Source organism: Pantherophis guttatus, chromosome 2 (assembly GCF_059756535.1).
Source record: "Pantherophis guttatus breed Tessera chromosome 2, ASM5975653v1, whole genome shotgun sequence".
NCBI lineage: Eukaryota > Metazoa > Chordata > Lepidosauria > Squamata > Colubridae > Pantherophis > Pantherophis guttatus.
The window spans coordinates 242339310-242362860 of NC_142064.1; the positions used below are offsets into that span (position 1 = coordinate 242339310).

Genomic DNA, 23551 nt, shown 5'->3' on the forward strand with positions numbered 1-23551 from the left:
TCCCTCCTGTAGTGTAAGTCAGCTACCATGACAGAAAGGCATTCTTCTGGGACCCCACCAGGCCTCACTGCTTCACTGAGGGCCCTCAAAGCATACCTACACTGGCAAATCAAAAGGCAGGCAAAAATCATTGGAGACAGGCAGTCTTGCAAGTAACCTGGCCCCATGTCATGTAGGAGTTTAGAGAGGACCACCAGTCTCTTCAGTTACACTCAGAAGGTCTACTGGGAGCCGGTGCAACTCACACAACAATGGTGTAACATGGGCATATTGCGGTGCACTCGTTTGTGCCCGGGCTGCTATATTCTCAACCAGAATGCTCTTGGTTAGAGCATCTGGTGAGATGGGCAACATAAAAGGCTGATAAACAAACAAGTAAGTAAATAAATATTGTTACCAAGAGGCAACTAAAGCTTGATTTAGAGTTGCCTGCAACTGCATGGAGGGGAGGCATTGCCATGTACGTACCGTGTTTTCCCCAAAATGCGCAGCAGACTAAAGCACTGTTATTAACATCAGCTGCCTGCAATTACTGCAAGTTCAAATCTCACCAGGCTCAAGGTTGACTCAGCCTTCCATCCTTTCAAAGGTAGGTGAAATGAGGACCCAGATTGTGGGGGCAATAAGCTGACTTTGTATAAATATACAAAAGTATGAAGGCTATTGCTTAACGCATTGTAAGCTGCCCTGAGTCTTCGGAGAAGGGTGGCCTATAAATCAATTTTTTTTAAAAAAAAATAAGACCTGACCAGAAAATAAGCCCTAGCATGATTTTTCAGGATGGTCATAATATAAGCCCTACCCCAAAAATAAGCCCCAGTTAAGAATGTCAGCCAGACGGACATATTTAGTAATGTATTTCCCCAAAAATAATACCACCCAAAAATAAACCCTAATGCGTCTTTTGGAGCGAAAATTAATGTAAGACTTGGTCTTATTTTCGGGGAAACATGGTACACTGCGAAAAGGTTGATAGGTAAGTGTAAATTGCAGATGACTGCCGATGGGCTGATGTGCATACCTCCCAAATCCCTCCTGCACATTGTGCAGAGGTGCGAATCTCACATGCTGATTGGTTGATTCCATTTCCTAAAACACCAGCACCATTTCAGCTGCCCCTAGACACAACGTGAACATTCACAGACGTACAAATGCAACAGCTATGCAACTGTTTCTGAACAACAGACAAATATGTTCCACATCTGCAGTGGGGGAAAAGCCTAATCCAGGCTTAAGGATGACTCACCTTATGAGCAGCCCCCTATGATCTGTTAGTCCAGCGCAAAGCAGAGAGGTTCTTTTCACCTGGCACGAGTTAGTCAATAATCACACAGAGATAGGTGGAAACTAGGGGTGGGTTCCACTTACCTTTACTACTGGTTCGCAACGGGAGTGCGCATGCGCAGATCATCAGTGATGACGTCGGGGCAGGTGGGCGGAGCCTCCTGCTGCCATTACTACTTGTTTGCAAGAACTGGATCAAACTGGGAGCAACCCACCATTGGTGGAAACATATTAAGCCCTCCCTTCGCTTTTCAACTAAAGTTTATCAACATTTTTGAGGACTACCAGTAAAGATGCTGAAATATTCTTTAAAGTGGTTCTTTCCCCTTTTCAATGAAATGCACGTGTACTGAAAAAATGATTCTTAATCATGCCAATCACATCACTCATAACTGGCCACACGGGTTCATTTCTCCTTAGCCAGCTCCAAGTACCAAGTTCTTTTCAGGTTATAATTTTTATAAGTTGATCGCTCCACTGCTCTGGCAAATGGTTGAGATTCGTGGAAGGTTTAGATTCATTCAAGTCACATTCTAACATTGAGTTTACCCAATTTCATGCCTCCAGACTAACCCACCAACCAAAACCTGGTTATTCTTGCAAATGTAAATGCCTCCCGATATCGCTATTTCAAATGTGCGTAGAAAAGGTAATTTTGGGGAACAGAGTGTACAAAAAAAAGTGCACCGATTTTGTCACATGAGAGCAGAGTATTTGCAAAAATACATGTAGATAGTTGTTAAGGAGGAGAACAGTTTATCATGTCATGGGCTGGATTTTTTGGTAGCCGAAGTTCATCTTTCACCCTAAATGACTCAATAGAGACAATATAAGAAGACAACTAATGAATCTTAGAATCATATGGAAAAGAGCTCTTCTCTTAACACTTTCCGAATGAGGTGAAGTCCAGTTCAATCTGATAATAGCTGGGAAAGTGCTTTGCAGGGCAAACAGATCTGTAAAATCACCCACAACTGCATCCAGTTGGAATTCTTTTTCTTTAGTTTATGCTGCAGCTACAACTTTTCCCAATGGAAACGGCAATTATTACATTTTATTTTGTTTGCTCTTTTATTTCTCCATTTCTTTGCTTTTCTAGAACTTTCATTTGCATTTCTGAATTAAAACCATACTAATTAGGCACTCCACATCCAATAAAAATAAAGCAACAGCAAGAGAAGGAAGGGGGGGAAAGAGGCAAAGAAATTCCTCTGTTCTCTTTTTAGTTTACCTACTTTAGCCAAATTCAGAAATAATTCCCCCCAGCTGAGGTTAACCTAGGTCATTTAATCTCTCAAAAGCTCAGTTTGGTATTTCAGAATGGGAATGTAGCTTGGATTCTCATATACTGCAAATCTGATCCGTACAACATCAGAGGCATTTCAACATTTCAAAGAAAAAAGCGAAGAAATTATATTGTAAATAGGCTTTTTTTTTTCACCTTCTCCCTTGTTGAAATCAAGGGAAAGCTGGCTGAGCAATCCATCACGGCTCCAGAGTAGATATTCAATCAGTATTGTTTATGTACTGTACTCTGATCCAATGTTTCTATAGGCTGAAGATTTACACATTGTTCAGGATGCATAGCAGCCAGTGACTGTATAGTCCAATGCTTCCACCTTAAAGAAAACCTACAGAACAGGTTGCGTGCAAGACATAAGTATTGTATTTATTTACTTATGTCTTTGAAATACTTACAGCCTGATCACTATCATCAGATACTCCAGATGCATGAAAACAATGCATAAAAGTAAGATAACGATAAAGCTAAGTTAAAGAATGAATATTTTGCTTTAAAACTGACAGGAACGAATAAGCAAAACAGACAAAGGAACTTAGAGACAAAAGGCACAGAATAAAAAAATAAAATAAAATCTTTCCTGGGTGCCAAAGGACATATAATGTAGCACTAGTATGTCCCTCAGGGGAAGAACATTTCAAAGCCAGGGGTCACAATCAGCGGTGAAATCCACTTACCTTCGCAACTGGTTCACAAATGGGAGCACGCACACTTCACTCATGTGCGACACTTCTGCTCATGCACAGGACCTTCTGCACATGCACAGAGCATCAAAAATGGGATGTGATCACATCCGGGCAGGTCGGCAGAGACTCCCGTTGCTGGCGCTACAGGTTTGCCCGAGCCGGATAGAACCGGATGCATTTCACCATTGGTCACAATAGAGAATGGCCTCTCACATGTCCCCTCTTTCAGGGGTCAAAGAGGCCATCTATGTCAAAAATTGAACAGCCCTCTCTCAACAGGGGGAGAATATGACATCATCTATCTTCCAGTTTAAACACAGTCATTTCAGCAATTCCAAGAAAGCTCCACATCCATTTGCACTACTCAGGTGACCTGAGGACACAGATAAACCTCCAAGCAGGGCCGGATTTTCCTATAGGCTAACTAGGCTTCAGCCTAGGGCCTCAAGATCAAGAGGGGCCTACATTCAAATTGTTAGCAAAATTAAAATTACACTTTCACTATAGGTGAAAGGGCCTCATAAGTGGAATAGCCTAGGGCCTCTTTTCATCTAAATCTGGCCCTGCCTCCAAGTGGCCTCAATGACTCTCTAAAAGAAAGCAAATGACCAGCTGTCTGCAAGGAATATAAATCCTTCCATTCCCTGCCATCCAGTCAGAGCTGAAGAAGCTTCTTGGAAGAGAAGCGAAACATCTTCAAAAAAACCAAACAAACAAGAAAGTCCAGTTGCCTCTTGAAAAAGCAACTTTGGGATAACCATGATCTAGAATCTCAATAGACGTGTCCTCACATATTTTATTTTGTTAGGGTTAGGGTCAGTGGTGGGTTTCAAAAACTTTTACTACCGGTTCTGTGGGCGTGGCTTGGTGGGCATGGCATGTCTTGATGGGCGTGGCTTGGTGGGTGTGGCAGGGAAAGGATACTGTAGAGTCTCCATTCCCTCCCCAATCCAGGGGAAGGTTACTACAAAATCCCCATTTCCTCCCGATCAGCTGGGACTCGGGAGGCAGAGAATAGATGGTGGGGTGGGGCCAGTCAGAATTTTTACTACCGGTTCTCTGAACTACTCAAAATGTCTGCTACCGGTTCTCCAGAATTGGTCAGAACCTGCTGAAACCCACCTCTGGTTAGGGTTATGTTTTATTTGTTAAGTTTATATAGCTGCCCATCTTACATAAGTCTGGGCAGCATACTTGAAGCCTAAACTTAAAACATTATACATAATCAATTTAAAACAATAAAAAATGGATTAAACAGGACACAAGAGGGAACATATAAGATATAATGCAGCAAACACAGAGGCTCCCTATTACTGGGGAATCCCCAGGCTTGCAAATGTTTTGAGTGCTCTCTGAAGACCCGTAAAAGATTTGGCTCACCTCAGGAGGGGTGATATTCCAGATACTATGTATATATTAGAATTTTAATCTGTTTTTAAATGATTGGGGTGTTTTAAATCTGTCTGGGCCAAATTTGTTTAATTCGGTTTTATTCTGTTTTTTAAATTTTGTATTTATGTATTTTATTGTTTGGCTGCTCACCGCCCTGAGTCCTTCGGGAGTAGGGCGGTATATAAATCAAATAAAGACAAAGATAAAGACAAAGACTATGTAGGTATTAGATTGATAGATAAGTTGACATTCTAGATAGAATATGATGGTCAGAAATAACTGTACAACACTAGCACTGTTTAAAATAGTGTATATGTTATTTTGTTTTTACCTTTGTTTCATGGCAAGTGGAATGCCAGGACAATTACACTGTATTCAATATATTTATATGTAAACAATAACAATATTTTTTTTTTTAAAAAAAGAATTTCTAGCTGTTGATAACTTTGATATCTAGACGTCCATTAAGTTGCTCCCTAAAGATGTTGAGACTCTAGAAAGAGGGCAGAAAAGACGATTAGGAGACTGGAAGCTAAAACATGCAAAGAATGGTTGCAGGAATGGGATACGTCTAGTTTAATGAAAAGAACAACTGGGGGTGATATGATAGCAGTGTTCCAATATCTAAGGGGCTGCCACAAAGAAGACGACTCTATTTTCCAAAGCAGCTGCAGGTAGGACAAGAAGCGATGGAAACTAATTAAGGAGAGAACCAACCTAAAATGAAAGAGTAATTTCCTGGCAGTTAGAACAATAAATCAGTGGAATGGCTTACCTTCAGAAGTTGTGGGTGCTCCAAAACACTGCAGGTTTTTAAGAAGAGATTGGGCAACCATTTGCCTGAAACATTTAAGGGTTTCCTGCTTGAGCAGGGGGTTGGACTAGAAGACCTCTAAGGTCTCTTCCAACTCTATTATTATTATTATGTCTGTCTGTCTGTCTGTCTGTCTGTCTGTCCGTTAGCTAACTCATCCATCCATCCATCTTCAGTTCCTGAAGAGCTTCCAAAGAAAAGTGTTTCATCAAAAACTCATCAGTTTAGCTTCATAACCTTTTCCCCAGCCAAATCATTAAAAAGTTCAGTCTGAATGGTTTGGTTGCTATAAATTTTAACCCCTTCTCTGCAACTATATTATTGTCATGGGCATTTTTTAATTATTATCAGGGAAATCCTAGATACCATCAAAGTAAGTCCATTGCAAGAATGATGCTGGTTTCTAAATCAAGGTGCATCTTTTGTCAATTGTTCTGGCACAACTGTTCTGCAATGGATAAAGCTGGTCTCAGCATCTCCTCCAATCTCACTAGCAGTGGGATATAATGGAGGATTGCCTTTAAAGAATAGCCTTGTGTTCATTTATTCATCATCTCTGTACAAATGAAACAGCATTTCTCACCACTGGTATGCCGGCAATCTAGAATACAACTTTTCTTACTGCAGAGCAAAATAAATAATTCAAAATATAAACATATTTGAATTTCAATTTAAAGGGAGGAAATTGTTAATTTAAAAGATGACAGTAATACAGTAGAAATGTGCTAACATGGGGAAAACATTTCCCTCTTCAAAAACTGATTTGAATCCTAACAAAGATCAAGCATTTATCATTTCAAAAAGTTCCCTAAAAGAATGAAGAATAAATTCCAGCTGACAACCACTTTATAACAAGTCTTGGTTACAGCACATAAGATGATTTCAGTCCTAGTTCACAGGGGGAAAAAATGACTATATTTAGAAGATCATATATGATTAAAAAGAGAGATGAACTAAGCTTAAAAAATGTAAAAGAACTCATGGGATTTTTATAATAATGGACAGAAGCAGGTAACTTTCACCCACACATCCTAATGAAAAAATACCTTGCAAAAATCACATGTTGCCCATATTCAATCAGAGGAAAGAATGCTGGCAAAGAAGATATACAGATATTATTAGATTTAGTCAGTTGTGGGATTCAAATAATTTAACAAGTGGTTCTCCCAGGGTCAGGTTGGCTGTCGTGGGAGGCGTGGCCCATTCCCATCGTCCAGCTCTGCCACACATCTGGAATGAGCCTCCCATGACAGCAGAGGTGAGTTTCAGCAGGTTCTAATCAGTTCTAGAGAACTAGTAGTGGAAATTTTGAGTAGTTCAGAGAACCGGTAGTAAAAATTCTGACTAGCCCCGCCCCCATCTATTCTCTGCCTCCCAAGTCGCAGCTGATCAGGAGGAAATGGGGATTTTGCAGTAACCTTCCCCTGGATTGGGGAGGGAATGGAGATTTTACAGTATCTTCCCCTACCACGCCCACCAAGCCATGCCCATCAAGCCATGCCACGCCCTCCAAGCCACACCCACAGAACCAGTAGTAAAAAAAATTGAAACCCACCACTGCATGACAGCCAACCTGACCCTGGGCGAACTGGTTGTTAAATTTCCATCCTTTGCCAAAATGCTGTTTTCAAGGGTGCTTGTCTGCATTTTGGTCTTGTGGCTGTTTCAGCCTTCTGGATGCAGCTCCTTTAAGAGGCGAGGTTTCTGAGGAACGAGGAGGGGGGGTTACCATAGAGACAAGGAGTTGATGCTCCCGAGAGCTCATGCGGGAAGGTGAAGAATTGGGGGGAAGAGGAGGGAGCAGTTTCCCCTTTCCCCATGGAGCTGCGTGCAGGTCAGTCTGTGGGCAAAAGTGAGAAGGGTGAGGAATTAAGTTGGCAGCACAATTGAAGCTGGACCCAATGTAGGGGAGACTGTGGGGTTAGTTTGGCCAGGCAAATTATTACCAACCAACCCCCCCACCCACTATCAAAGTGGATCCTGGATGCTGGGATGCGCTGCAATGGAGAAATGGGCAACGGAGCGGCCGGCACGAGGGAAGGAGGAGGAGCAGGGAGAAGAAAGAGGGAAAGTGGCCTTTTCCTTCCCTCATGCTGGCTGCTCTGTTGCTCGTTTCACCATTGCAGCGTGGCAATGGATCTACTTTGATAGTGATCCACTTTGATAGTGTGTGTGGGGGTGGGTGGGGGAGGGGGTTAGGTAATTTAACAACTGGTTCACCTGAACCAGTGTGAACCGGCTGAATCCCAACACTTGGATTTAGTGAAATATATGGATATCAATATTGTAAATAAACAAAAGGAGTATAGTGTACACCTTTGAATATATTTAGATTTATAGGTAGTCCTTGACTTACAAGAGTTCATGTAGTGACTGTTTAAAGTTACAATGGCACTGAAAAAAGTGACTTATGACCGTTCTTCACACCTCCGACTGTTGCTGCAGCCCCATGGTCACATCATCAAAATTCAGATGCTTGGCAGGTGGTTCATATTGATGACGGTTGCAGTATCCTGGGATCATATGATAAGCTTTTGTGATCTTCAGACAAGCAAAGTCAATGGGGAATTCAGGTTCATTTAATAACTATCTTAATAAATGCAATGATTCACTTAACAACCGCGGCAAGAAAAGTTGTAAAAGGGGGAAACTTAAATGTTTCACTTAGCAACATAAAGTTTGGGCTCAATTGTGGTCCTAACTTGAGGACTATCTTTATTGTGGAAAAATATGATACTTAATATTTTAATATTACAGAAGAAACCATAGCACATTTAGGAACACATTCTTCATACCTCGATGGTGCAGCGGACTAAAGTGCTGTCAAGTGCTAGCACTTAGCTGCCAGCTGCCTGCAATTAGTGCAAGTTCGAATCTCACCAGGCTCAAGGTTGACTTGGCCTTCCATCCTTTCGAGGTAGGTAAATTGAGGACCCGGGTTGTGGGGGAAATAAGCCAACTTTGTATAGAACAACACCGCTTAGGGAGGGCCGAAAGCCCTTATAAGCAGGTATATACAAACAAATAAAATAAAGTATGCAGGCTATTGCTATAATGCATTGTAAGCCGCCCTGAGTCTATGGAGAAGGGCGGCATATAAATTGGACTAATAAATAAATAAATAAATAAATAAATAAATAAATAAATAAATAAATAAATAAATAAATAAATAAATAAATAATTAAATAAATAAATAAATAAATAAATAAATAATTAATACCTCTTTGGACAAGATTTCCTCAACATTAACTACTTCCAAATTCTACTAATTTCAGTGTTAAGTGTTAGGTTCGCGATCCAACCATTAAAAATCCATAAGGCTACAATTAATTCACATATTGATCTGAGATTAGACTGCAGGCATCTCCTTCTGAGCACCCATATGCACCTCTTTCTAGGATCTCTCAAGATGAGCAAACAGTACAGCATACAATTCCAACACAGGAGGTTTTGAAAAAGAGATTGGACAACCATTTGTCCGAAATAGGTTTCCTGCTTAAGCAGAAGGTGGAACTAGAAGACCTCCAAGGTCCCTTCCAGCTCTGTTGTTCTGTCAATTTGCAGGCCAAAACAATTAGATGTAGGGACAGGGGTTTTTTTTTCTCTCAGGTTATCACTCTGTCAAAGACCTAATTCTCACATTGCTGCCTAATATCTGTGTGTATTTACTCATGTACCATGGCTGTAGCATTTCTAGTTAGCTTTCCATTTATCTTTCTTATTCCCCCCCTCTTATTGGTGGTATTGTTGTTGTTGATAACAACAACAACAACAACAACAAAAACTTGAGTGTCCTCCTGGACTCGCAGCTGGCCCTAGAAGACCATTTGACGGCTGTGGCCAGGGGGGCTTTTTATCAGGTTCGCCTGATCTACCAGTTGCATCCCTTTCTGGACCGGGACTCCTTGCGCACAGTCACTCATGCCCTCGTCACCTCCTGTCTGGACTACTGTAATGCTCTCTACATGGGGCTCCCCTTGAAGAGCACCCGGAGGCTCCAACTGGTCCAGAATGCAGCCGCGCAGGTGATTATGGGAGCGACTTGACGCTCCCATGTAACACCGCTCCTATGCGAGCTGCACTGGCTCCCGGTGGTCTTCTGAGTGCGATTCAAGGTGTTGGTTGCCATCTTTAAAGCGTTCCATGGCTTAGGACCCGGGTACTTACAAGACCGCCTTCTGCCACCGATACCCTCCCATCGACCAGTACGTTCCACAGAGAGGGACTCCTCAGGGTGCTGTCGGTCAAACAATGTCAACTGGCGACCCCCCAGGGGGAGAGCTTTCTCTGTGGGGGCACCTGCCCTCTGGAATGAGCTGCCCCCGGAGATTCGTAGGATCCCCGACCTTCGCACCTTTCGTTGCGCCCTCAAAACGCTATTGTTTCACCAAGCAGGGCTGGCCTAAATGCTATTTTAATGGGTGGTTTTTATTTTAGCTCTTTTGGCCGAATTATTTAATATTTTTAAATTGTCTTTTATTTTATTTATTTATTTTATTTTATTTTATTGAATTTCTATACCTCCCTACTCCTGAAGGACTCAGGGCGGTGAGTTTTAACTTTTAACTTTCATATAGTTGTGGGTTTTATTTTTGGCTGTACACCATCCTGAGTCCTTCTTGAGAAGGGCGGTATAAAAATTTAATAAAATAAATAAATAAATAAACAAACAACTTTTTATTCATTAACCATGAAACTCAGTCAACTGAACATTTAAAAATGTGTCACAAATACCAGTGACTGGCGCTAATGGTTGATACGGGTTGCTGCCAGCATCCTAAGTATCAACCAAGTATCTTCTTAAAAGGTACAATGGTGGTGATGATGGTGATGATTTACTTTATTCATTAAACATGAAACTCAGTCAACTGGACATTTAAAAATGTATCACAAATACCATTGACTGGTGCTAATGGTTGATACGGGTTGCTGCCAGCATCCTAGGTATCAACCAAGTACCTTCTTAAGATGTACGATGTTCCAAGTAGTGCAGTTTTTTGCAATTCCACTGGTGTTATTGCAGGAAGCTGCAATTTGTTGATGTATCTTATAAAATTCTTGGACATGGTACCAAGTGCCCCGATGACAATGGGTATCACTGTTACATGTTTCATCCATAGCCGTGTAGTTTCAATGGCCAGGTCGCGATATTTCATGATTTTTTTCCAGTTCTTTTTCTTCGACTCTGGCATCTCCTGGTACCGCAATGTCAATAAATAAATTATTATGTTTATTATTAAATAAATATATTACTAAATAAATATATATATTAAATAAATATAATAAATAAGTAGTAGTAGTAGTTATTATTATTATTATTATTATTATTATTATTATTATTATTATTATCTTTATTCTGTTGTTTTGCATTAAGAGCTTCTGACCCAGAGACAAATTCCTGGTGTGTCTAATCCCACTTGGCCAAATAAAGAATTCAATTCAACTCAATTCAATTTGAGGAGGTTGACCAAACGTAAAATATGCTCAACTGTGCACGATGCACACTGCCTGTCTGTTTTTGTGCCATAGAAGCCAAGAAGTGCAAATTTATACAAAGAGACTTTACAATAGCAATGACAGCTTTTCCAAGGATCTTGCAAAGCCATCTGTTGCACAGCTATGTCGCTTCTTTCAGATTTTCTCAGTTCTCTCTAAAACAACATATTTCCACAGTTTAGACTCTAGAGTGAGAGCTATCTATAGTTCTTAACACTCCTTAAAAAAAAAATGACTTAGCTTTACTTTGACAGCCTATAAAGACTGTCTGACTTTTCCCTCAATTTCTAAGAGTTCGTTTTATAAGATTAGGCAGGATGGACATATTAACAGCCAATAATCAGGCATTATCACTTTAAAGCATTATAATAATTAAATTATGTTCAAATTAAAAATACACTAAACTCTGTCCGAAAGATGGTGGTGGTTGGCATGATTCCCAAATCTCCCACTATAGTACATCATAGTGGTTGAATTTTCTAGGCCAATTTAGGAAGGAAGGAAGGAAGGAAGGAAGGAAGGAAGGAAGGAAGGAAGGAAGGAAGGAAGGAAGATAGGAAGATAGATCCAGGAAAAGTTATATGTTCTGATCCAGATCCAGCTAGAGATAGACACTTCAGCCTAATGAATTTAAAAAAATATTGCCATCTATTGCAGAGGTGGTATTAAGCAGGTTCTGACCAGTTCTGGAGAACTGGTAGCGGAAATTTTGAGTAGTTTGGAGAACCGGTAAATACCACCTCTGACTGGCCCTGCCCCCATCTATTCTCTGCCTCCCAAGTCCCAGCTGATCGGGAGGAAATGGGGATTTTGCAGTAACCTTCCCCTGGAGTGGGGAGGGAATGGAGATTTTACAGCATCCTTCCCCTGCCACGCCCACCAAGCCAACCCACCAAGCCACGCCCACAGAACTGGTAGTAAAAAATTTTGAATCCTACCACTGATCTATTGGCTTGAAAATTAAAACTAGTTAACTTTTAATGAAGTTTCACCTATGATCCATTTGTTCTGATTAGGGATTAAAAGAAATCCATTCAGGATACAATCTGAGTCCAGATTGTATCATCGGGACCAAAGCTTTATTCTTGTGAGCTTTTGGCATCGTGCTGGAGCCCATCCTCAGGGAACTTCTCTCTCCCTGAGGATGGGCTCTAGCACCATCCCAAAAATTTGAAAGAATAAAACTTTGCTCCCGATAACCAGCACAAATTGGATCCTGTAACATTATCCTGTGGCATGTATATTTGCTTTCAGCTCCAAATCCATTCAGAATCCCAAAAGAGGCACATTTAGAAGTTTAGCTCACACAGGATTATGGGCATGAAGGATGCTAACAGGAACAAATTCCACTGAGCAATGAGCATTCCATCTTATCCCACAAGGAAAATCCATGGTGGGAGGTGGGCAGGGGTGAAATGCTCCCAGTTCGGACCGGATCACCCGATCCGGTAGCAATGGAGGCAGGTGGTTCTGAGAACCGGTAGCAAAAATCCCTGCCCCCCCCCCCATTGCCCAGCTGACCTGCGCAATCATCAGAGGCTTTTTTTTTTATTTTTAAAAGCATTTTTTCTACAACCTCTTTGGCTGAAAAAATGCTTTTAAAAGTAAAAAAAAAAAAAAGCCTCTGATGATCGTGCGGCTCAGCTGGGATCATCAGAGGCTTTTAAAAGCATTTTTTTTACAACCTCTTCGGCCGAAGAGGTTATAAAAAAAATGTTTTTAAAAGGAAAAAAAGCCTCTGCTGATCAGACAAGTCAGCTGGAATCATCAGAGGCTTAAAAAAAATAAAAAGCTTCTGCCGATCAGGCAAATCAGCTGGGATTATCAGAGGCTTTAAAAGCATATTTTTTACAACCTCTTCAGCCGAAGAGGTTATAGAAAAATGGTTTTAAAAGTTAAAAAAAAAAAAGTTGGCCATGCCTACTCAGTCATATTTCCCCCCCCACCAAGCCACGCCCACAGAATCGGTAGTAACAAATTTTACATTTCAGCACTGGAGGTGGGAGAGGTTTTGAGATATATAGAGGGCTGCATTTGAAAAGAGGCTAGGCTAGCTAGGCACTTCCATTTTTATTTGTTAATATTGAGGCAGAAGCATGCATGTAGCTGATTTAATGTTTCCTCTGCAATTTGAAGATCCCAGGAAAATCACATGATCTTGCTCTTGGTTGATATTAAGCTTTAAGGCTGCAATTATATGGAAGTTTACCTAAGAATATCCTATTAAGCATAATACAGCTAGTCCTCGATTTACGACCACAATTGGGCCCAAAATTTCTGTTGTTAAGTAAGACATTTCTTTTGTCCCATTTTACGACCTTTCTTGCCACAGTTGTTAAGTGAATCACTGTAGTTGATAAGTTACTAAACCAGTGGTTAAGTGAATCTGGCTTTCCCATTGACTTCGCTTGTCAGAAGTTTGCAGAAAATGGTCACATGACCCCAGGACACTTCAATGATCATATATGAACCAGTTGCCAAGCATCCAAATTCTGATCATGTGACCACGGGGATGCTGCAAAGATCATAACTCTGAAAAACAGTCATAAGTCACTTTTTTCAGTGCCATTGTAAGTTTGAACGGTCACTAAATGAACTGTTGTAAGTTGAGGAGTACCTGTACCTAATTCTGACTACATGTGTATAATAGCATAGATGAAGAAAATATCTCTCTCAGCCCAGTGGTGGGTTTAAAATTTTTTTACTACTGGTTCTGTGGGCGTGGCTTGGTGGGTGTGACAGGGGAAGGATACTGTAAAATCTCCATTCCCACCCCACTCCAGGGGAAGGTTACTACCAAATCTCCATTTCCTCCTGATCAGCTGGGACTCGGGAGAATAGATGGGGGTGGAGCCAGTCAGAATTTTTACTATCGGTTCTCCGAACTATTCAAAATTTCTGCTACCGGTTTTCCAGAACTGGTCAGAATCTGCTGAAATTCACCTCTGTCTCAGCCGACAGCCACGCTGGCTGAAGTTTCCCGGAAGACCAAGTTTTAACATCCAGTGGGAGGCTGCCATGTTTCGTTCCCTAAATGTACATGTCGGGGGTGGGTTCTAAAATTTTTTACTACCGGTTCTGTGGGCATGGCTTATTTTGTGGGCGTGGCTTGGTGGGGGGGTAATGTGACTGGGTGGGCGTGGCCAACTTTTTTTTTTTTTTACTTTTAAAAGCATTTTTTCTACAACCTTAAGAGGTTGCAGAAAAAAATGCTTTTAAGAGCCTCTGACAATCAGGCAACTCAGCTGGGATTGCCGGAGGCTTTTAAAGGCATTTTTTCCCCTACAACCTCTTCAGCCGAAGAGGTTGAAGAAAAAATGCTTTCAGAAGCCTCTGACGATCCCAGCTGAGTCGCACGATTATCAGAGGCTTTTTTAAAAAAACCTTTAAAAGCATTTTTTCGGCTGAAGAGGTTGTAGAAAAAAGTCTTTTAAAAGGGGGGAAAAAATCCTCTGATGAGGTGGGCGGGATAAGGACCGGTTTGGGGGCGTGGCCAGCCAATGTTATTACCGGTTCTCCAAACTACTACAAATTTTTACTACCGGTTCTTGCGAACCGGTGCGAACTGGGAGCAACCCACCACTGGTACATATGTATATTCCTGTAGGACTGTGCAGCTCCTGTTTGCGTCCTGATGAAGGAGCAGAAGTTTCGGTTGAGTTTATGATGCTGCCCTCCAGAACTGCCACATAATTCTGGGAAAAGATATTTGGCTATAGCCATTCCAGATATATGTTATTTGTGTCCTTGAATGTTCTGAAAGACCTTTCTGTGTTCAAATCTGAAGTATCGCCAACACTGATCCTCTGCAATTTTTCCAATCCAAGGATTTCTAATAAGAATAGCAATAGCATTTTGACTTACATACTGCATCACAGTGTTTGATAGCCCTCTCTAAGTGGTTTACAGAATCAGCATATTTCCCCCAACAGTCATTTTACTGACCTCGGAAGGATGGAAGGTTGAGTCAACCTTGAGACGGTCAGGAACGAACTCCTGGCAGTGAGCTGAATTAGCCTGCAATACTGCATTCTAACCACTGTGCCACCATAGATGTTAATCACAACTCCGTTCATCTGGAGTTGTGATTGCGATGGCTGATGTACAAATATCTACTCCAAATCTAATCCTTAGATCCAGTTTACTTATTTATTTATTCTTGTAATGGCCACTATAATTATTCTCTGTGATGTGGTTCTACTTATCTAGTCAGTATCATGAATTGCTTTCTTCTCTTGCATAGCTTCAGTACCGTGTACAGTAGATCGTCTGGTCATGACCATAATTCATTCCATTACTTTGCTCGCAAAGCAATTTGGTCATAACCCGAAACTAATTTTAGAAATTTGGCGCTTACAAAAAAAATGTCGCCGAAGGGGAAATTGGCTGCGGAAAAAAAAAAAGTGAATTTTTTGGTCAGAACCCAATTTGGTCATGGTCAGAAGCAGGGGTGAAATCCAGCAGGTTCTGACAGCATCTGGAGAACCGGTAGCAGAAATTTTGAGTAGTTCGGAGAACCGGCAAATACCACCTCTGGCTGGTCCCAGAGTGGGTGGGAATGGGGATTTTGCAATATCCTTCCCCTGCCACGCCTACCAAGCCACACCCACCAAGCCACACCACACCACGCCCACCAAGCCATGCCCACAGAACCGGTAGTAAAAAAATTTGAATTTCACCACTGGTTAGAAGCGTTCGTGACTAGAGGTTCTATTGTAATACATTTGTTGAACCATGTGTACATTCAAAAGTACTTTAGAGCAAGCATCTCCAACCTTGGCAACTGGTTGGGCAATTCTGAGAGTTGAAGTCCACAAGTCTTAAAGTTGCCAAGGTCGCCCTGCTTTAGAGCCTGTGCCATGCTATAAAGAATTCTAAGATAAGTTTAAACTTTGCTGAACCATGGAGCAGTAACTTAATGAGGAACTTCAATAAATGTTTCCTTTTTAATGGAAAAAAAAATGAGATTAAACTTGTTTCTAATAATGCTCTTTATTTTCCCTTACATTTTATACAAGGGTTTATTAAAGAAAATTTTAAAGGAGGGATGACATTTGGCCTATTTTCGTATTTGATCTTGGGTGTACTAAGTGCTGAAAATCCATTTTCACAAAGCTATGCAGAAAGTAATGAAGCAGAACCTTTGTTGCCAACTTCACTTAAAAGCACTTTTCTGTGAACTCCATCCAAAACTTTTTAGTGATTTTTTTCCCCAGTTGTTTCAATGTGAGTAGAGACCTGCCAATATCTCCCTTTTAGACATTTAGAAAGGACTTTGTTTAGCTAGCAAAGCTGAATGGATTCAAAGCTTAGAAGGAACTTGTTCTTGATTCTTGGGGCTAGTTGCTTGGGATGGAGGAGTGTTTCAAGAAATGTACTTTTAAAAGACTGATTGATGCAACAAACACCTCTAAGATTAGCAACCAAAGAGATAATGGTGAGAAAAGAGAGTTAAGAAAATGATTAATACAAGTGAATAATAAATAGTACAAGGACAGCCGTAAAAGAGGCGTTAAAGGGAATTGTGTATGCACACATGCACACAGACTTAAATGTTTAAATATTAAATATATTTCATATTCTTTTAAAATTCTTTTTAAATTAAATTAAATTAATTTTAACTAAATTAACTTATATGTAATATTCTTTTCCAATTGGAAAAAATTGCAGATATTTTCTCTCTAGAGTAACCAAAACAGCTTTGCCACAGAACACTATCAGATCTAATTATACCTTCCCCAAATGCCTGTACGTTTCATTAAAATGTGGTCTCTGTTCCTTTGGCTCAAGGGAATGAAAATTGTTTTCATCAAAATAAGTAATAAACAGCTGCCTTTCTGAAGATATTAGGAGCTAGAGGTGTTCAGAGGAAGATGATTAAGAAGCTGGGCTTCTATGCAAAAACAACTTCAGGTTCGGCCTGGCTGATGCGTGGTTGTCAAAAAGGAATAATATAAAAGGATGAGCTTCTTTGTTTGCTAAAGTAACTCCCCAGATATACCATAGCAGTGGTGGGTTCCTCCCGGTTCGGTCCGGTCCGGTTCAGCAGAGCCGGTAGCGGTGACGATATGAGGTCACCGAACCAGTTCTCTCCCACCCCCCCACCGACCTTTTATTTGGTCCCACCCCCAATCTATTGCTGCCTCCTGAGTCCCAGCTGATGACTAGAGGGAAAAAAATTGTTTAAACTCTTGCTGCCCCCTTCAAATGGCCGCCCTACAGCTGATCAGTGTTAAAAGCAAACAAATAAGTCGGGTCGTAAGTCTAGGACTTGGTCGTAAGTGCGAGGACCTTCCAGAAATGACTCTGACCAGCTAGCCACGCCCACCTAATCACATGACCTCCAAGCCACACCCACAAAATAAGCCATGCCCACAGAACCAGTAGTAAAAAAATTTAGAACCCACCCCTGTACCATAGCCCTAGTTATTTGTTCCTTACTGGTTGTTCCTTAAGCCCTAATTTGCTTCTGTTGCTCACCAACTCTTTGGATCAGATCATCCAAAGATTGTGACTTGTTCAATCCTGACTTGAGTTATAACCTTGAGCCTTAGATGCCTCCGGTTCCTGACTTCCTCTTCCCCATGGCCCAGTCCCAAAAGGGCAAGGGTCAGCCCTTTGACGTAGGCATGTCAATTGCCAGAAGCAGCAGGGATTCCAGGAATGCTGTTTATTGTTGCAGAATGAAGTGCCCACTCTTATACCAAACAAAATCAAGGCAAGGTTATTTTGAGTTTCTTTCTCACACTTCCTACCTTCTCTGGACTGAGTTGTCATTTTTCCTCCCTTAACAGGTCATTACTCTCAAGGCCAGTCCTACGTTCTTTCACACCAACTAACTTTCCTCTTTTATTTTGCTGTGTAAATTCTCACCTGTTATTACTCCCCTCTTTGGAAAAAGCTAGTTTCTAATTTATTCACTTACCACACCTACATGCTGCTCAGCTTCTTGAAGTGACTCTAGGTGGCTTACAAACATTTAATTAAAATGCACTATAAAACATTAAAACAATAAATAGGGATTTCCAAGGTCCTGTCCAACTCTGTGATTATATGATTATGTGAGTTAAGCACATGGCCTAAGAAAAGAACATTGCTCATAACTGCATGCTTGCCAGGCTGCATGTTGGTTTCTTTTAATCACTATAGATGGGTGGGCTTTGTGTGCATGGTGCTTTGTTTGATTTTGATTTTGCAGGTATAAATAGATACATGAGATAAATATTTAGAACAAAGAGAGGTACTCCCAAGTTCAAGAGCTATTGGTGGCCTACAAACACTTCTTTAGTGACCGTGGGAGGATTCTTCTTCCAGAATTGTTCAAAATCATGGCTTGGACTCCTGCCATATTAAGATGAGAAACATACAACATTGTAAAGCCCCAAATCCTTGTATGTAGTTAAATTAAAACGAGGGAGGAAGCTTTAAAGTCAGAAGAAACAAGCTCAAGAAGAAACAACAAACAAACAAAACTCTAGCTTTGTTCATTGTTCATTCTCTTTCTGGTACTTGCAGCTTTCCAAGAAAGAAAACATGCGAAGTGTGACTTCTGGCTATCAGAATATAGCCTAATTTTGATTTAAACACCAACTCATCCTGTCCATAGATGAGAAGGTAGACAACCTATGACCGTTTGCATCATGCCTTCAGAGATTAAAAAGATAAACAGAAAATCTCCGGGCAGGCAAAAAAAGCAGTGGGTGTGGAAGCAATTTTTGATTTCCTGTAGGCTTCCCCGTTGACTTTGTGGGAAATTGGCAGGTAGCATCAGAAATCACAATCATATGTCCCCAGCTGACAGTGGGGTGCTGCGGGGAAGCATTGTTATGGCTCCAATTTTGCCAATACAACTGATCTGGAGAGCCTTAACATTTCAAACCCATAGGAATATTGAGTCTTGGATTTTAGACGCATTAAGTTAACTAATTAGATGTTCTTTAATTCGATGATATATCAGTTCGCCCAACTGAAAGTTACAAATAGGAGAGTTTTAGTAGTATATAGATAATGGCTTATTGTATGATCCCTTCATTCATTTTACAAATAAACCATATTTGCTCCCCAAAACTGTAAGCAAGATTCAGGTGTTGGTTTTATAGTCTAACCTGCTTTAGATATCTGTATAGAGTGATTTCCCTAGAAACATTAATCTTAGTTGGCAGAGGTGCGCTAGTGGCATTACATGTAATAACAATTGCACAGCAGCTGTGGTTTGCTAGGTGGAAGGCAGTTATATCCTGTTGCAGAAACTTGGCTCGTAGGTTGATTCTATAAGTGTTTGATGAGCAGATATTGTGAGTTTGCTTGCTGTTAGTCCACCATGCAGGGTCTTGTTAGAGAAAGGTGCCATCTGAGCAGTGATATTGTGACAGCAATAATAAGAAAGGAGTTGTACCATGACCTTTGATGAAAAAGAAAAGGATTCCTCCCCCCCCCCACTTTCTGCAAACTTCTTATTCAATCTTGTAACATTAGGAAGACCCAGTGAAAGTCAATGACAGCTGTATTGCAGAAGCTGCCAAAGGCTCCTCTTGCTGGCCAATTTCCATCAGTCCTGTTACTACACGTTCCATCCTGAGCAGCAACCTTGGCAAACAGCAACATTTGCACAAAGTTCAGTTTAGTTCATTGCAGCACAAGTCTCCTATTTCTCCAACTGACTTGAGATGAGTTTTTAAACTACATTTTAGAAAAAAAGATACAATAATCAAGCTAAGCTTTCATTTCCTACCGAACTCAGAACACAACTGTGACAAATTTGGGGAAATATTCCTCGGGGGGGGGGAAAGTACAGGTAGTCCTCAACTTACAACCGTTTGTTTACTGACCATTCGAAGTTGCAATGGCACTGAAAAAAGTGACTTATGACCATTTTTAAGAGCCGTGGTGGCATAGTGGTTAGAGTGCAGTACTGCAGGCTACTTCTGCTGACTGCCGGCTGCCTGCAATTTGGCAGTTCGAATCTCACCAGGGTCAAGGTTGACTGAGCCTTCCATCCTTCCGAGGTAGGTAAAATGAGGACCCAGATTGTTGGGGAAAATATGCTGATTCTGTAAACTGCTTAGAGAGGGCTGTAAAAGCACTGTATAAATGCTTTTACAGCCCTCTGTATACAGCCCACTGTATAAGTCTAAGTGCTATTGCTATTGCTATTTTTCACATTTATGACCGTTGCAGCATTCCCATGGTCACATGATAAAAAGTTGTGTCCTTGGCAACTGGTTCATATTTATGATAGTTGTTAATGTCCCAGGGTCATGTGATCATCTTCTGCAACCTTCTGATAAGCAGAGTCAATGGGGAAGCCAGATTCACTTAACAACCATGTTACTAACTGAATAACTACAGTGATTCACTTAACAACTGTGGCAAGAAAGGTCATAAAATGGGGCAAAATTCACTTAACAAATGTTTCGCTAAGCAGCATAAGCCTTGGGCTCATTTGTGATTGTAGGTGTAAGACTACCGGAAATAGGCATACTGAATATTGCCTCTCTCACTACCATGCCTCAAGATTCACCCACCCATCCCCAAATTCTTCATTCTGTGCAAAGTTTAAAAGACATTGACATTCATCTTGGTTGATGGCGGCTACTTCCTTTTCCCTTTCTTTTTTGGCAAATCCCATCGGAAAGTTGATTTAATAGGGATCCTGTAAATGTGGCTGGAATGCCAATAAATAAGAAAATGGGCTAATTTTATGAGGCAGGAAGTTCTTCGTGCAGGGTGCTGACACAGGATATTCTTCACACTTTGCATTAACTATGCCTCAGAAAGCAGTGGTGGGAGCAGGGAAGTCATGGTGTTTGTCTTAAAGCAGGCAAACAGAAATAGACAGGATTTACCAAACGGAGAGCTGCAAACCATGTCAGAAATCTTAGGGGTGTGCATAAGGAAGGGGAAAAAATTGTCCTAAACTCCAAATAAAATAGCCTGGGGTATATCGTGTTCTGAGCTTAGAGGGTATAAATACGGGGTGGTTAATCAGTTTGGGTTGATGGGGGTTTTAATAGAATTTTAACTGGGTTTTTATTGAATTTTTGTTAATTTTAACCTGGATTTTTGTTTTAATGGTTTGTTTGTTTTGTTTTAATTGTTGTGAGCCACCCCGAGTCCATTGGAGATAGGGCGCCATACAAATTTCATTAATTAATAATAAATAATAAATAAATAATACCAATCTCAGAACATTTAAAAGGAGTTCTTCTGAGTAGAGACTGTTTTGAGTGTAGAAATAAGTTTTGCGCATCTCCTAGCAAGCCCCTACCCAACATTGGTTTTAAAGTCCCCCCCGCCCCCCCAAGGTTAAATTTGTGCAGTCCCTGATGCCTTGCACAATTTTTTTTTTTTTTGAAACTTTCATTTGCAACTTTCAGTGCAAATAATTAAAATTCAGCTTGCTCTCCCAAGTTATTGGCCTTGTTGCAAAAGGTACCTTATGTGAACAGAAAAAGAATCCTTTCGGCTGTGGAGATGGTGAGCAGATCGAAAGAGCTTTCTAATTCCTGCTCAAAATGGTTTTCAATCATTTTTGATCCTGCATTCATCCCTGTATCATTTTGTCTGAAGCGTTCAGGAAAACTAATCTATGCACGTTCAGTCAGGACTTACTTTGAAGCCTACACCGGTTTGTAGTTTTGGTGTTAGGTGTAGTATAGAAGAAAAATGGAACACATGATTTTACATTTTCCTAGACTTACACTACAGTTACCATTTGTAAAAAACAAAACAAAAAAAACCCCTTAAATTTATGCAAAGTTTACATCCCCTGTTGTCCTAAATGGTAAATCCCAAGCAATTTGCTCATCCAAATATGTGGGAGGAATTGAAAACCATTGCAATTTCCCTTTTTGCTTTCTATACAATTCCTTTCCATTTCTTCTTAGAAAAAGGATTATCAGCAAAGTTTGAACTGAATCAAATTGTTGCATTTTAGTTCAGCGTTATGCAGTATTTTGCTGGGGGGAAAAGGATGGAGAGAAATTTAAAATATGTAACTGGTGGAAAGAAGGGAACCATCTTCCTGCTCTTTGTCCACATAGTAATAATAGGATAAATGAATGCATTCAGTTTTGTATCTAAGTCAGGGGTTGGCAACCTTAAACACTCAAAGAGCTGCAAAGGTCCTAATCGGAAGCCCCCCGTTCAATTCTGGAGCCGACTGGAAGTCTGGTTCCCCCATATCCTCCTAGTGCGGCATCCTTTTTCTTCTACCTGTCCTAAGTGAAAGCCCTATCAATTGTGGAGCTGACCGGAAAACCCTCTCCTTGCCATAGAGTCTCTTTCTGGTGCACCGTGCTTTTCCTCCCCATAACCAGAAGCTCCTCTCAAAATTGTGGCAGTGACAGGGAGCTGCAGCAGAGGAATGAAAGAGCCACATACGGCTCCAGAGCCACAGGTTGCTGATTCCTGATCTAAGTAATCAAACCCCTTCCCACCATTTTTACATAGAAATAAATCCCGATCCCTTAAAAAAAAATGTCTGTCTTTTCTTTTTTGTCCCTTAGGCCTGGTACTTTTAATCAGCCTATGGAAACTCTTTCCTCTCTTATTCATTTAAAAATACCTACATTTTTTTCTCCGTACAGAACTTTGATTTGCTGAACATTTATGGGGGGAGCAAACATTCTATTAGATGTTTGTTTTCGAGATCAGGGGATGGGGAGACTATGATTCTGAAGAAATTACTGATCCAAAATTTCCATCGCGCCTCCTAACTTGTCATAATGGAGGAATTCTGGGAATTCTAAAACAGTAAGATTTTTCTATGTATTTTTTAAAAATTAGCATCTACTAATTCTTCTCTGGGGGTACAGAGCCGATTAAGATCAAGAGAGGAAACTTAGCTTTTCCTTTCCCTGCTACAAAAAAGTAGTCTTAAATTATTTCTATGTGGTTGATAGGATAATAATTTAGTCAAGTGTTCCTTTTTCCAGTCAAAAGTGGAAAGGTTTGACACTATCCACAACAGAGGAACGTTTGATGAAGACAATGGAATTTGCAGAGATGGCTAAATTACTTTGTTTGATCACAGGGGGGAAAAAACAGTATCTAAATTTATAGCTGATTGGAAACCTCTGATAAGACTTATTGCATGAAATGGGGAAAAAAAAACCCACACTCATGATCTGTGGGTTTGATTAGAAGAAAAAGCAACCTCTGAATGATAGAAAAAAAGAGATTTTTTTTTCATAATCATAAAAAAATAAGCAATAACTTTGTAATTGTATTTATATTTGCTGCAAAGGAAATCAGAAGCCCCTTCACCTTCTTTCGTTATTCTGTCCACATTTTTGCCTTTTTTTTGCTTTCTTTGCTTCCTGTACTCTTTATTAGCTTCTGATTTTTTTATGTTCTTTGTAAAACTATTATAATAAAAATGTATTGGGAAAAAAAAATAGAAAATTCTTTTCCCAGGTTCCATTGCACTTTGCTACAGAGCTAGCCATGGAAGTAAGGGATTGAAGGTGCTTTTTAGAGTTTTCTTATAGAAGCAGCTAAGGGGGTGTCCCTACAGTTGCTTCCTGTCCCCACCTCATGTTCTTTGAATTTAAATATGTCTGTCTGTCTGTCTGTCTG

At 40.5% G+C, this 23551-nt stretch overlaps 1 long non-coding RNA gene across 2 annotated transcripts in view; it reads left to right on the plus strand.

Annotated features, from left to right (window-relative positions):
- LOC132709707 (uncharacterized) overlaps positions 1–23551 on the plus strand; it is a 45297-nt gene that overhangs the window by 15997 nt on the left and 5749 nt on the right. Inside the window, exon 1 of one of the 2 annotated variants that reach the window (XR_009620705.2) lies at positions 7224–7310. The exons of the other annotated variant lie outside the window; for it this stretch is intronic. This is a non-coding gene — a long non-coding RNA (uncharacterized LOC132709707). Of the gene's footprint in view, positions 1–7223; positions 7311–23551 lie in introns of those variants that run through there. 2 annotated transcript variants of the gene reach the window in all.